The sequence below is a fragment of the Ostrea edulis genome, chromosome 1, assembly GCF_947568905.1.
Source record: "Ostrea edulis chromosome 1, xbOstEdul1.1, whole genome shotgun sequence".
NCBI classification, from domain to species: Eukaryota; Metazoa; Mollusca; class Bivalvia; order Ostreida; family Ostreidae; genus Ostrea; species Ostrea edulis.
In genome coordinates this window covers 43,379,257-43,393,018 of record NC_079164.1, presented here as the reverse complement: position 1 = coordinate 43,393,018, position 13,762 = coordinate 43,379,257, and positions in this window count along the sequence as shown.

Below are 13,762 nucleotides of genomic sequence, written 5' to 3'. Positions count from 1 at the left end.
CGAAGTGTAATTCAAAGTGTCACTAATATAGACAAGTGTTCCTATGATAACTGATGTAAGACGACTGCAAGCCTTCTTAGCGACCCATGTCCTAAAAGTAATTTATTCCCTGGAGTAGTTTCAATAAATTTGAAGTATTAATTCTATCTTCTGTTGAGTATATATATTTTTCTTTTTAACAAGTACAAGGGAACTGGTCCAAGGAGAGCTTGATTTCCTCATAATTCCTTGTTGTAGCAATTTTTTTAACAACTTTCTGTTATTTCTCTGCAAACGCCAAAGCGACTCTCTCTCTCCTAGAAGGCTGCCTGATAGGTTTGGCATCTCCAGTATCTACATCATGTTGTACAAGGCTAGTGACTCCTAAATCTGATTCATTTGTTGAAAATGTTTGATATTTGCAGAAGATCCGAAAGGTTTTGATTCTCATCCAAATTCTTGCCAACAGGAGACCTATTATACAGATCTAATAAATAACTAGGAACAACCTTATCCAAGAACCGAGCTTCAAATTACCTTAAGTTTCCTGTTAAGGGTTGTTTCCCTTTTCAGAACTTTCACCTAGTTGGATCATCCGAATATAGTAATAATTTGATCAGCAAAACTTTCTACTGTCAGAATTGTTTGAATATTTCTAAATTCTACTAGTTGAGCATTCCCCTAGATTTCACCTTGTTTCATGCTAATTTCTGTTTTAAGAGAGTCCATATTCCTTATTTTACGATAACTTTCTTTTCTTAGTCTACAAGACGAGACAACAGACCATCAATAGTGAAAGCCTGCTGTCAAAATCCTCTGAAAGTTCAATACAAAATATGTGCTGGAGTAAGGTCTGGTCAGTTTCAGACCTATCAATAAAAGCATCCACCAAGGCCTCACTATATGGAGGGCTAACAATTGTATCAACTGTTGGTACTTTTATTATTCTGTCAGTTATTTTACTAAATGTGATTAAGTTTTCGTGTAATTTTATGTCAACTGGACCATTTTCTTTCTTTGTTAAAATATCCAATCGTAACAGGGATTCATCTTCTATCTCAGCCACAATTATTTCTTCCACAATTGTTTTCCCCATCCAGCTGAATTTCAAAAATGGCCTTTCCCAACCCTTTTAATGAATGAGATTGCTTTAAATTTGGTCTTGATCTCTTTGGATTCCTATCAAAAACTTTACAAGAAATAATATATCTAGTTGCTCCCGTATCAGTTGTCCAGTCTACATTGACGCCCTGGACAGAGCCACTGATATAAATTCCTGGAGTTCCATTTATCTGTCTTAAATTATCACAGGAGGACGATTGACCATGGTGTAAGGCATTCCTGTCTTCAATCCCAGAAGACTTTTTCCGAGTAGATTTATAAACTCCATCTGCTAATGTGTGAAGATTTGAAAGTAAAATTAAAAATAATTGGTTCCACCCCACAGTCTACCCGATTGTTTCCAGGCTTTTCAGAACCTGGTACCACCTCACAGTCTACCCAACTGTTTCCAAACCTCTCAAAACCTGGAACCACCCCACAGTTTACCCGAACATTTCCGAGTCTCTCTATAGAAGTTCCACTCCAATCCGGCTCTACTCCGAGCACTAAGTTTGCTCACAGGCACTTCCAAGTTCCTCGCTTTTAAATTAAGTAAGACCTGAAATATTGACTCTTGACATTGAATAGCAGGAAGTTTCAGTAAAACATTTTAATATAATCTCATTCCCTTCACCAAGGTCTTCCCGTATCACACTTTTTTTCTAGTAAACTACAAAATGATTTAGAATGTTTTTTCTGGATCACCTCTTGGCCGACATAACTGACCTGTTCTTGTTAAATTGACATGTTTTGCTACTTGTTTTAGAGGTTTATTGTCTCCTGCACCCTTCAATTATTAAGTGTTCATAATGTACACGGACTTTGTAATTTAGGGAAATATTGATGCCTTGCACTTAAGTTGCGTTGTTTAAAAGTTATTCTCCGTTGCTTGCTTGAATTTGTAAACCGCCATACAATGTCATTTTTATGTATTTATGAAACTGATGTGACAAGACATATGTCGTATGCAATAGAGAGTTATTTATCGGAGTTATTTAATTATCTAGCTGGTGTTACAGTTGGAACGTTTTTTCTTATATTCTATATTTGTGATATGTAGGTTGAAAGGTCATTGCTTTTATCGAGAATCAAAATACGAACAAATAGCAATAGTAAAGCTTTATTAACAAAATACGTACAAATAGCATAGCTTTATTAGCAACAAATCATTGGTAAATGTAGACTTTGGTCAGTACCACTAGTAAATTAAGATATTGTTCGACTTATATTCCCATAACAGTACACCCTCCTGGTAAAAAGAACAAGACGTGATATGCAAGTACATCTGTCGTTGTGTTTCCATTACATTGGTAACAAGTTCAAGCCTCCTAACATAAAATACTTAATCAAAAATCTAATCACCATGGCGATGTGAGCTACTGTTACCGATTTTTCGTTTTCTACAGGTAATAAGCTGATGATTGAAGTTTGGCTTGATTAAATGGAATCTGACTTTGCTTTATGACCTTGCGGCCTGATGTATTAATGAATCAGGATCTGAGTTGGATAATGATTCAATGTATGCATACGACACAAACACAGGCGAATTTCAGGCGTTCCCTCATCCAATGTTATTCCACGAATTCAAAGAATCTGCAAATACCCCCACCCCCAAAGAAAGAGAAGGAAAAAAACCACCACACACACAAAACAAACAAAGAAGAACTGCAAATAACGTTGTTTTTGTCTTGATTGATTTAAGACAGATAGATATTTCAAAGTTAAATCAATGGCATTTTAGTAGACCACTTACATATTGTATATCAATACAACTGTTCAGCTCCCAGAATTTCAAAGAACACTACAATCTAGACAAATATCTGTCCTTTGTCCAGCATGTAAATTGCAATTGGTTGTTTGCTATTACAATCGCTAAAGTACTATTACGGCAATGTTTGTATGGTTATGAAATGGTTTATTCTGGTTATTGTGGCAGTACTACACAGACACATGAGCAGTGGTGTTTTCAAGATTGGTCCATGTATTTTGTATGAAATGTCAACAATCAATGACCAGTCAAGTGAAGGACACCTAGTGAATAATTGCCTAGTGTTGACCTCGACGCAGCTTTGTTTGAAGAAACATATATACATACGTCGTTAATCCTATTGATTATTATCATGTCTGAAAATAATTGATCCAAATAATTTATGTTCTAAATTGGTTATATAGATAGCCAATGAACGATGAATTTATTTATATAGCGAAGGTAAGTTGCTACAAACGACTCATATAATCTTTGTATATTGTACAAGGTAGAATTTTAAAATATTGTTAGACAACTAAAGCCGAAGGATCAAGTAGACCATCTCATCAAATCTGACCTGCATTTCTGTGTATGTAAGTATAACGCAAACTTTTCATATTTTCATTTATTGTAGGACGAAGGGATTTATGTATGTTCAAATGGAGGAGATATGCTCAGATCATAGAAAATATCATTGATTACTTAGGGATATCTTTAATGTAATTCATTTAATGATATCATCAAATGAACTATCGCACGTATCATACGAGTAAAGATATCTTCAAGTGAGTGTCATTCTAAAAGTCATTTAAAGGTGTTTTTATTTTCGTTGAACATATGGATTATTGTTACCTGGAACTGTTTATATCAATAATTGAAATGTTGCGTTTGTCAATGTCGTAAAAACCAATGTCATTAAAATTCAATTTGATAAAGCAATAATTAGATTGATAGAAATGAGGACGTTACTCGTTAGTTCTTGAACTTTTGAGCTCTATTGAGCAAGATGCTAAAACTTTGTGGGTACTAGTCTAATATATTTTACTGGCCCAAATATATCCTATTTATTACTTAACCCTAGCCAGCTGATTTTTTGAAATGTCAATTCAAATTTGAAATGGGTTGAAAAAATTACACATTTACGTTTTGTGACAGAAGGATCTGTTTTAATCAAAACCTATCACGTGTTTACCATATGTATTTCATCCAATATTTTGTCAATATCTATACCGAGATATATATATATATATATATATATATATATATATATATATATATATATACTTACAACATTTGTGTAACCTATATATACAAATATATATATATAGCACAAATAGTAGTTGTACTAATGTTGTAATAATTTAATCAATTCATTTAGCAACTACGTAAATCAGTACACGAGTTAATGATATCAATAAATCAATTATTCTGCATGTCTATAGAATGAATAGTATGGTAATTTCTATTATGGCGTACAACAATTGAATTGTTGATCTCTCTGATTGAATTACAGATATCAATAGTAATTTAAAAAATCTTGAATTCAATTGTTGCACGCAATAATTCTATTGAAATGTATCTTTAATTATTGTTGAAATTAAGTTGGCATTCCACAGTTCACTCCATGAGGAGATATATATAGAGAAAGAGAGAGAGAGAGAGAGGTGGTGTATTAAGTTCTTTGTGAATTTTCGACAATATATAATCATATACATGTATTTACATTTCTAATGTTTTGCCTTTGATGTCGTTATCAATTGTAATGATCCTCTTGAATGCGATGTAGTTGTGAATAATCTTGATAAATATGGTTCATCCTTTTTAATGACCGGAAATTCCTAAAGAAAATATAATTGAAAGTAGAATATAAAAGTACGTCACTTTATCGCGGGTAAAATGTCATAATATTTTCTCGCTATTTATTGTCGTTAACTAGTGTTCAAGCTGTATGTGTTTCAATTTTGGTAGGGGCCAAATTTGTTATATAGTGTTTATGTGTAAAACACTTAAACAACATCTTCTTTAGTGCTATTGATGCTAAATTGAAAATAAATAGATATTTAGAAAGAACAGGTAGTACTTTACCAAAATTGTAAATTTGATGATCCCAGGGGTAGGGGTTTTGGTATCAGGGTGGGGCCAAGTGTCGACCGAGAATTAAGCCAACTTGGTTCTTCGCATATAATTTATTTATCAAATTTGAAAACGTATGGTAGAGTTTGTAACGAACTTTGATAACAGAAGATATGCGTAGGTTACACAAATGTTGTAGGTTATGTAGGACTGATGTTTACTTCGCAGTGCAAGATCAACTTTGAAGTCGCATCTACCATGGACGCTGGTTTCATACAGTGATAGACTTCGTAAGCTACATGTATACGTCGCGTCGTGCACCAGAAAATGCAATATAATTTGCGATTTTTGATTTAATAAAATCTTCAAAACTACAACATGACTTACCATATCATGCAGCATTGTCGCCTATTAAATCCGAAACCGTAAATTATGTAAGCAAATAGCAGTGACGGATTAGAAGGGGGCGCAGCCACCGCCCCCCCCCCCTAAAATTTTCAAATTTAAGGTAAATCGCGGTATCTTATTTCGAAAAATGTACTAAACAATAAAAGAAGCAATAATTTCTTCCACTCCTGGAAAAATAATTGACAAAATTTTTTCATTTCTTGAATTTTACTTTAATGGGAGAACTTAATTTCCCCCCCCAAACAAGAGGCCCATGGGCCACATCGCTCACCTGAGTCACCTTGGCCCATATCTGAAGACTTTCCACATATATTTGCATGTAAAACCTTAGTCCCTATTATGGCCCAAACTACCCTTTGCACACTTGAATCTACACTATGTCAGAAAGCTTTCATGTAAATGTCAACTTCTTAGGCCCAATGGTTCTTGAGAAGAAGATTTTTAAAGCTTTTTCCTATATTTGTATGTAAAACTTTGACCCCCCCCCCCCACTTGTGGCCCCATCCTACTCCCTGGGGGCCATGATTTCAACAAACTTGAATCTGCACTATGTCAGAAAGTTTTCTTGTAAATATCAGCTTTTCTGACTCAATGGTTATTGAGAAAAAGATTTTAACTATATATTTGTATGTAAAACTTTGATCCCCCTTGTGGCCCCATCCTACCCCCGGGGGCCATGATTTCAACAAACTTGAATCTGCACTATGTCAGAAAGTTTTCATGTAAAAATAAGCTTTTCTGGCTCAGTGGTTCTTGAGAAGAAGTTTTTCCTATATATATTTGTATGTAAAACTTTGATCCCCTATTGTGGCCCCATCCAACCCCAGGGGCCCATGATTTGAACAAACTTGAATCTGTATTATGTCAGGAAGTTTTCATGTAAATCTCAGCTTTTCTGGCTTAGTGGTTCTTGAGAAGAAGCTTTTTCCTATATATTTGTATGTAAAACTTTGATCCCCTATTGTGGCCCCATCCAACCCCTGGGGCCCATGATTTGAACAAACTTGAATCTGCATTATGTCAGGAAGCTTTCATGTAAATCTCAGCTTTTCTGGCTTAGTGGTTCTTGAGAAGAAGATTTTTAAAGAATTTGCCTATATATTTCAATATAAAACTTTGACCCCCTATTGTGGTCCCACCCTTACCACGGGGGTCATGATTTGAACAATGTAGAATCTACACTTCCTTAAAAAGCTTCCACATAAGTTTCAGCTCTTCTGGCCCGGTGGTTCTTGAGGAGAAGATTTTTTAGTGACCCCACCGTAATTTTGCTTTTTCTTGATTATCTCCCCTTGGACGGGGGCCTGGCCCTTCATTTGAACAATTGAGAATCCCCTTTACCCAAGGATGCTTTGTGCCAAGTTTGGTTGAGATTGGCCCAGTGGTTGTTGAGAAGAAGTTGAAAATGTGAAAAGTTTACAGACGGACGGACGCCGGAATACGGGTGATCAGAAAAGCTCACTTGAGCTTTCAGCTCAGGTGAGCTAAAAAACCCATAAAATTGGGTTATTTTATTAATTTCACCTTATTGAAATGATCGAAAATAGTACAAATGACTAAATGGAGAAATATGTCAAACCCCATAAAATCTGTAAAATCCAGAAGCTTTCGGGGGCTTCGCCCTGGACCCACTGCCTCATAAAGTGGCGCCCCCCGTAACTGCAATTCCTGGATCCGCCCCTGAATAGATGAGACATGACGTCATCTGTTGTAAGACATTCATGACGCATTTTATGCTTCGATAGGCGGATCAAGCAATCCCCCCCCCCCCCCTCCCTAAGTAAAAACATAAGGAAACAGCAATTTTGCAAATATTTGATATACCGTTTTTTATTTCATATATGACATCGTTGTACTTACCTGAGTTTGTTTTTGAATTTTTACCGTTAATGTTTTATGTAACTTTTACTTGTAAACAAAGACTACGTTTTGTTTGAAAATAATAGGGGGAGGGGGTGTAAGAAAATACAGTATTTTATTGTGCACATTGAATTCCGTTGATTCTCAATTTCATAGGCCCAGTTCGAAGACCTATCAATGTAACAGTGCTCCATGGTGCAATGTAAAATTAGAAAAGAAAAAGTAGTGCCGTCTTGGTTGTCAGGGTGCGTATCCCCATATCAAGTTACATTTATACAACATAAACAATTTTTTTCAGCGTGCTCAGCGAATCAAATTGCATGTTACAAGTAAAATCAAATCATAATGCACATAATTTGTCAGACCAATATGTAAGCCATGTGTTCTCAAGAACTACAAGAGTACAATTTCTAAAATGAATACGCAGGCATAATATACATGTAGATTCAAATAAGCGGAACCACGATAAAGGTTTGAAGTATTATATATATATATATATATATATATATACACATACACAATTTGTAAAAAGAATTCAGTATTTGATACAGTAAATGTATACAATAATAAAACTCAAGAAACACAAAACTCAAATAACATTTCACCGTTAGCGCTTTCATATGGTGGCTGATTTGTGCCACTTAACAATTTGTCGTCTTTTCGAGGCGAAAAGACGACAAATAAAACCCGCAAAATAGCGACCTAATTTGTCGTCTTTTCGCTTGGCGTTTTGTCGTCTTTTCAATGGAAAGGACGACAAAAAGAAAAGACGACAAAACGATAATTAGTGACTTTTCGCCTCGAAATAACTACAAGACGACAAAATACAGATTTCCCCGTTATTTTGCTATCTGATTTTCTAGGAATTCAATATGAAATTTGCTGTGTTTTCGATAATTATCAATTACAGTCCACTCCACTTATATTGAAGTCGGTTGTATTGAAATATCTGTTATATTGAAGTTAAATCAAATCCCCCAGTAGCAATATTTGTGTATTTCAGCATTGGTTATATTGAACTTTGGATATAATGAAGAATTCAGGTCGGTCCCCTGAATTTCATTATATCCGGAGTAGACTGTACATTTACAAAAAATTAAATTGTAGTTCTTATGTACTTGTATTCTACTGAAGAAATTAATCTTTTTTGTTGTAAATTTATACCAGGCAGGATGAATACGCAAGTTCCGAGTTACCCAAAAGTTATTTCCCTTTGTCGAACTCTTTTGCATTTTATGACGTATGGTGGGTACACAATGTATACATTATATCGTAGACTGGCATTGTACATAACGATTACGTACGATTAATGTAATAAAAGCGTAACTTTTGTTTATACCAATCACTGGTATGCATATTCTGGCCATCTCAAGCATAATCTGTTTGAATAAGATCATCAAATTGGCTATTGAATCATTATTCGTTTCCTCTTCTACATGAGTGACGCTTTTATCAAAGAAAGATGGCAATTAACAATATTTGTTTGAGCCATTTTGTTATTCAATACTCATAAACTCACTAAAGTTGCCTTTTCCCTGAGATAGGATGGTCTCAGAAACTCTGGATATCATCTTTTAAGAAATAATACAACGATAGTAATAAGCAAATGTACCCACTGTCATCATATTTTACGTCATAATTTACGGAAGAGTTCGACAAAGGGGAATAACTTTTGGGGAACTCGGAACTTCCGTATTGGAGGTTGGGGTGGGCAGGGGCCCTGGTCTTTCTCCTTTTTAAAGCGCTAAGCGTAGCTGCGTTACAACTTACTTTTCCCGTTATTTTTACATACAAATCTCATAATATTTTCTTCATGCAATGTTCAATTGTATGCCCCCCCCCCCCCCCCCCCCATCCTTTTCATTTCTAAAGTCATAGTGAAAGGTAGTTGATGTTTTAAGTGCTGAATTGAAGAATACGTGCAATGAACTAAAAGATTTCTTCAGTAGAATACAAGTACATAAGAACTACAATTAGCCGTTTCCCAACCATTTTTACAACAGTGGTCAACGACTGGCTCTATTGAAATAAAAGTATGTGGAGCTGAAGGCTCGTGTTTATATTCACAACTTCAAAGTGGGGTCATAGGAATGTGGGAGATTCATGCAAGTTATCCTCCTCAAGAACCATAAGTTATGCAAGCATCATCAAGTAATTCAGATTCAATTTGTTCACCCTGACCTCGATATTGTAACGGTATGACACGGGTGAGCAAAAACGACTGTATTTAATATTCGAGGAAATGTACATTTGATGTTGTTTGACCTTGAACTGTTACCCGATACATTGGTACCAAGTCACGATGTTTACCAGTGTCGAATTAATTATTCATACAGTTGACGTATATAACCTAGTTTTTATCAGATATGAATTAGTAGTCTTTGCACAAAATACATGGGAGCAATATTTAAATAATCGTGCAAATGGGACACAAAACAACACACCGATATAACATTCATATCTATATATTTAATACTTATAAATGACTTCGAAATACATGTGTACTACTTCCAATCATCTAGCTGTTTGAAGGCCGATTTTGATTAAACACGACTGCAGAAATGCGGTAAATTGAAAACCGTCGACGGATAAGACTTTACTCACAACCTACACAAAAATACTCGCGTTATTAACAGATTTGATATATATTTTCATTGATATGTTCCTACTCTTAAAGATTATAAAATAATAGAATTCAGAATATTGGATATTTACAAACAAAACCTAATGTCGTCTCTTTCAAGTTCACCAAATAGATAACTTTTGTTTACAATCATATCTCAAAAGACCAATCAACTAAAAAGGAAAACAATTATCATTAAATTCAGAACGTCTTCACATTCTTTGAATATTGACAAAGGCAGGCATAACAATGTTTTAAGCACTGCGAGGCTTTGTAAATTATGTGATTATATTGATATAGTTATTCTGAAATGTCCATTTTACAACGATTTGAGAAAGAAATATATTAAGGGTTTTTATTGCACAAATTCAAGTGTCTTTAAATTAGTTAAGCTCCTTAGTGTAGACAATACTAAAGAACTCAATAACTTGGAAAAATTCTTAGTACAAGCTGTGAAAATACGAAGTTTAGCAATGTAAGTCAATAATGTAATTATAGCATTTTTCTAATAACATGTGCATCTCATAATGTGATTACATGTATATTATTTTATATTTGTAATTTCTTCTCCTCCTATATTCTCCTGTCCACTCGTCTGTTGTTTATCTTATACAATTAGATATATTGTGTATGTACATGTACTAGATGTATTCCGATGAGTTGTATAACTCAAGGACAATAAAGAATTGAATTGAATTGTTCCTCTTGGGATTAATGAGCTTGAAATGTCAATTTAATGAAGTATTTTTAAAAAACGTAAAATATAAAAATTAATTCCTTTAAAACTTGTCCATCAAACGTTACGAAATTCGACCTGTTGTTTGCCACTCTGAAACTACATTGCAAGTTTCAAATGAATCCACGCAAGCATAACGAAAAAAGGTCTGGAAAACCAATATGGGACAGACTGTGAGACAGATGGAGAAGAAAGTTATAGTCCCCTTCGGTTTTACAAACCGGTAGGGGACTAATAACTACTCAGGTGACCAATGTAGCCCGTGGACATTTTGTTCGTATTCGAAATAACTCACGTTCAGTATCTTTGAAGGTATAATTGAATGACGTCATAATTGCACGGAACATGAGCTTCCACACATAATGTGGGGATGGAATTGGTTACCATAATGGCTACCTGCACCTTTGAAATCAATATACGTAAACATTTGTATTATTCAGTGATATTGTGTAGATATACGGTGAAAATCACGCGAGAAGACCGAATTGACAGTGTTAACACGGGAACAGTTTGTATTTCACTACATGTGCATCAGCTGATCGATAATCAATAGGAAATTGGTTCATCTGGAGGGAAATGAAACAAAACATGAAAAGATCCATGTTTATACAAATGAACTGATAAACGTTTATGTTCGGCAGTAAATTTTACGGTGGCCAATCTGTTTATTAGAAATTTTCGATCCCGCTTGTATTACAACCTTCATAAAACCAGCTCTAAACGTTTCCAATCGATGAATTCATTAACGTTCTTGTTGCAGTAATACCTGATTTGACCGTCGGTCATTCATCTTGTATACGGTACCCTGCCTAATTACTTTGCATAGTTGAGAAGTTCTATACTGGTTTTGAGGACAATGACTCGTTTCCTTTTCCCAAACATTGGGATGACCGGGAGGTTTTTAGTTGGTTGGTTGTGTATTGTTTAAAGTCCCTCTCGAGAATCTTTCACTCATGTGGAGATGTCACCATTGCCGGTGAAGGGCTGCAAAATTTAGGCCTATGCTCGGCGCTTACGGTCTTTGAGCAGGGAGGGATCTTTATCGTGTCACACCTGTTGTAACACGGGTCCTCGAATTTTGCGGTCTCATCCGAAGGGCCGTCCCATTTAGTTGCCTCTTACGACATGCATGGGGGTAATGAGAACCTATTGACCTTTTCTAACCTGGATCCCACGGGATGTTTTTAGTTAGAAACATGACCGCTTCAACCAAGGACATACTGCTCCTTCGCAAAATGCTCGGTACTAAGAACACTTAGTGAGTCCTCTCGGATGATACTTTGAAAATCTTTTTTTTTTTTCGTGCCGCTGTAATCGTTTTCATGGTACATGTAATGGTCCTCCATGGCTACGGGCCTGAGCACTATGTATAGGTCTTAATTTGGGTCACTTCCAATACAGATGGTGACGTCTCAGCTGAGTAAAAAAATATTGAAGTCATCGATATAAAAAAACAAATAAACAGATAAAACACCAAGAAAATTTAAGATAAATTTTACTATAAATTTATTTACCTCAGAATGCGACATTCAAACAGAGTACAAGGTTGATTTTTGCGTGGCCCCTGAACCTAAGTAATTCAGGAAATTTGACAATTTTATTCGTTTTTATTTTGAAAGAAAATATTCTTATCTAAATGTGAATAAGACAAAGAAAAAAAAAGGGGGGGGGTCTAAATCGAAGATTTGAATGCTAATGAATTTCGAAAAGATCACATTAGATTATCGTATATTATATATTCACGGCGGGTGTGACCGGTCGACAGGGGATGCTTACTCCTCCTAGACACGGGATCCCACCTCTGGTGTGTCCAGGGGTCTGTGTTTGCCCGACTATCTATTTTGTATTGCTTATAGGAGTTATGAGATTGATCACTGTTCGTTATCTTCGCCTTTCATACATCAGTCTGGTGAGGTTTTCTACCATTTTAATTAAGATTTTATTTATCTATCAATGTCCTATTTAGTTTCCACACACTCACTGATCTAATTAGCAATTATGATGATGTCTTAATTCGTCAAACCTAAATAGAGGAATTTCTGATATCAATTTCTGTCCGTCGTCTGTCATCTATTAAATTCCCTTTTTTTATGTCTTCTCAAGAACCACTGGATCATTTACACCCGCATTAGCCACAACGTTATCTTCATTATGTTCCAGTGAAACTGGGGGAACAACATCTTCACAAGTCAAGGGTTATTGATTTGTTACCTCGCACTAACCCTTGACATCAGTCACTATTTAAAAGTTGGGCTCGAGAAGAAGGATGACGCAATACGCTAAAATAAATCAGCCAATGGGCTTTCTTGTTTCAGATGATCGTTTGGTAAGGGAATAAACAGAAAGTAAAAAATGGCGTCCGTTGACGAAAAGATATGTGAAAAACATCAAATCGATCATTTGACTGAAAACCAAAAGCTTTCGATATCATGTATCAGAGAAGGAAAAGATGTTTTTATTGGGACTAATACCGGCAGTGGTAAATCGCTATCTTACGAAGTTGTTCCCATTATTTTGGACAATTTGTTTATTTTGTTAAAACAGTCGACAAACGTACTTTGACAATCCATCATTTTCACTCGGCTCATACCCCAAAACCTCGTCTAATTGTTTCTTCAAGCAAAACGAACTCCCGAAAATCAATCGACGGTATCTGTCTTGTACTAATTGGCCACAAATTCTACACCATAAAGCCGTCGCCATGCGTGTTTACTGTTTAGTTTTGTTTTCGACCGATTATAAAAGCCGTTGTCTGATTGGTTTGCAGCTTCAGGCTGCAAACCAATCATATGCTTCTTCTCGAGCCCAACTTTTAAATAGCGACTGATATCAAGGGTTAGTGCGAGGTAACGAATCAATAACCCTTGACTTGTGAAGATGGGGAACCATATAACCCGAAAAGCCAAAGTTTGCATGAACGTTGCGTTATTTACTGAAGTTTCAGGTTTGCTCTAGGCTATGGGGTCAGAGTGTGGCCACATCTAAGGTCAAAATATTTAGATAATAGCGCTTTGTTATGTTTGTTAAACGGGAGATGAAGATGATAAACATAGCAGAAAAAATACATAACCCTCGTTAGCGAACTTCCTCCTCCGTTTATCAAACAACAAACAAAACAATTTATAATCTATATTTTGATTTATTTTTCTAAAATATAAATACTTTAAAATACGTAAAACTAGATATTATTGTCCTTTAAGTTATTTAAAGGCTAGTTGTATTCTAAAGAAAATGA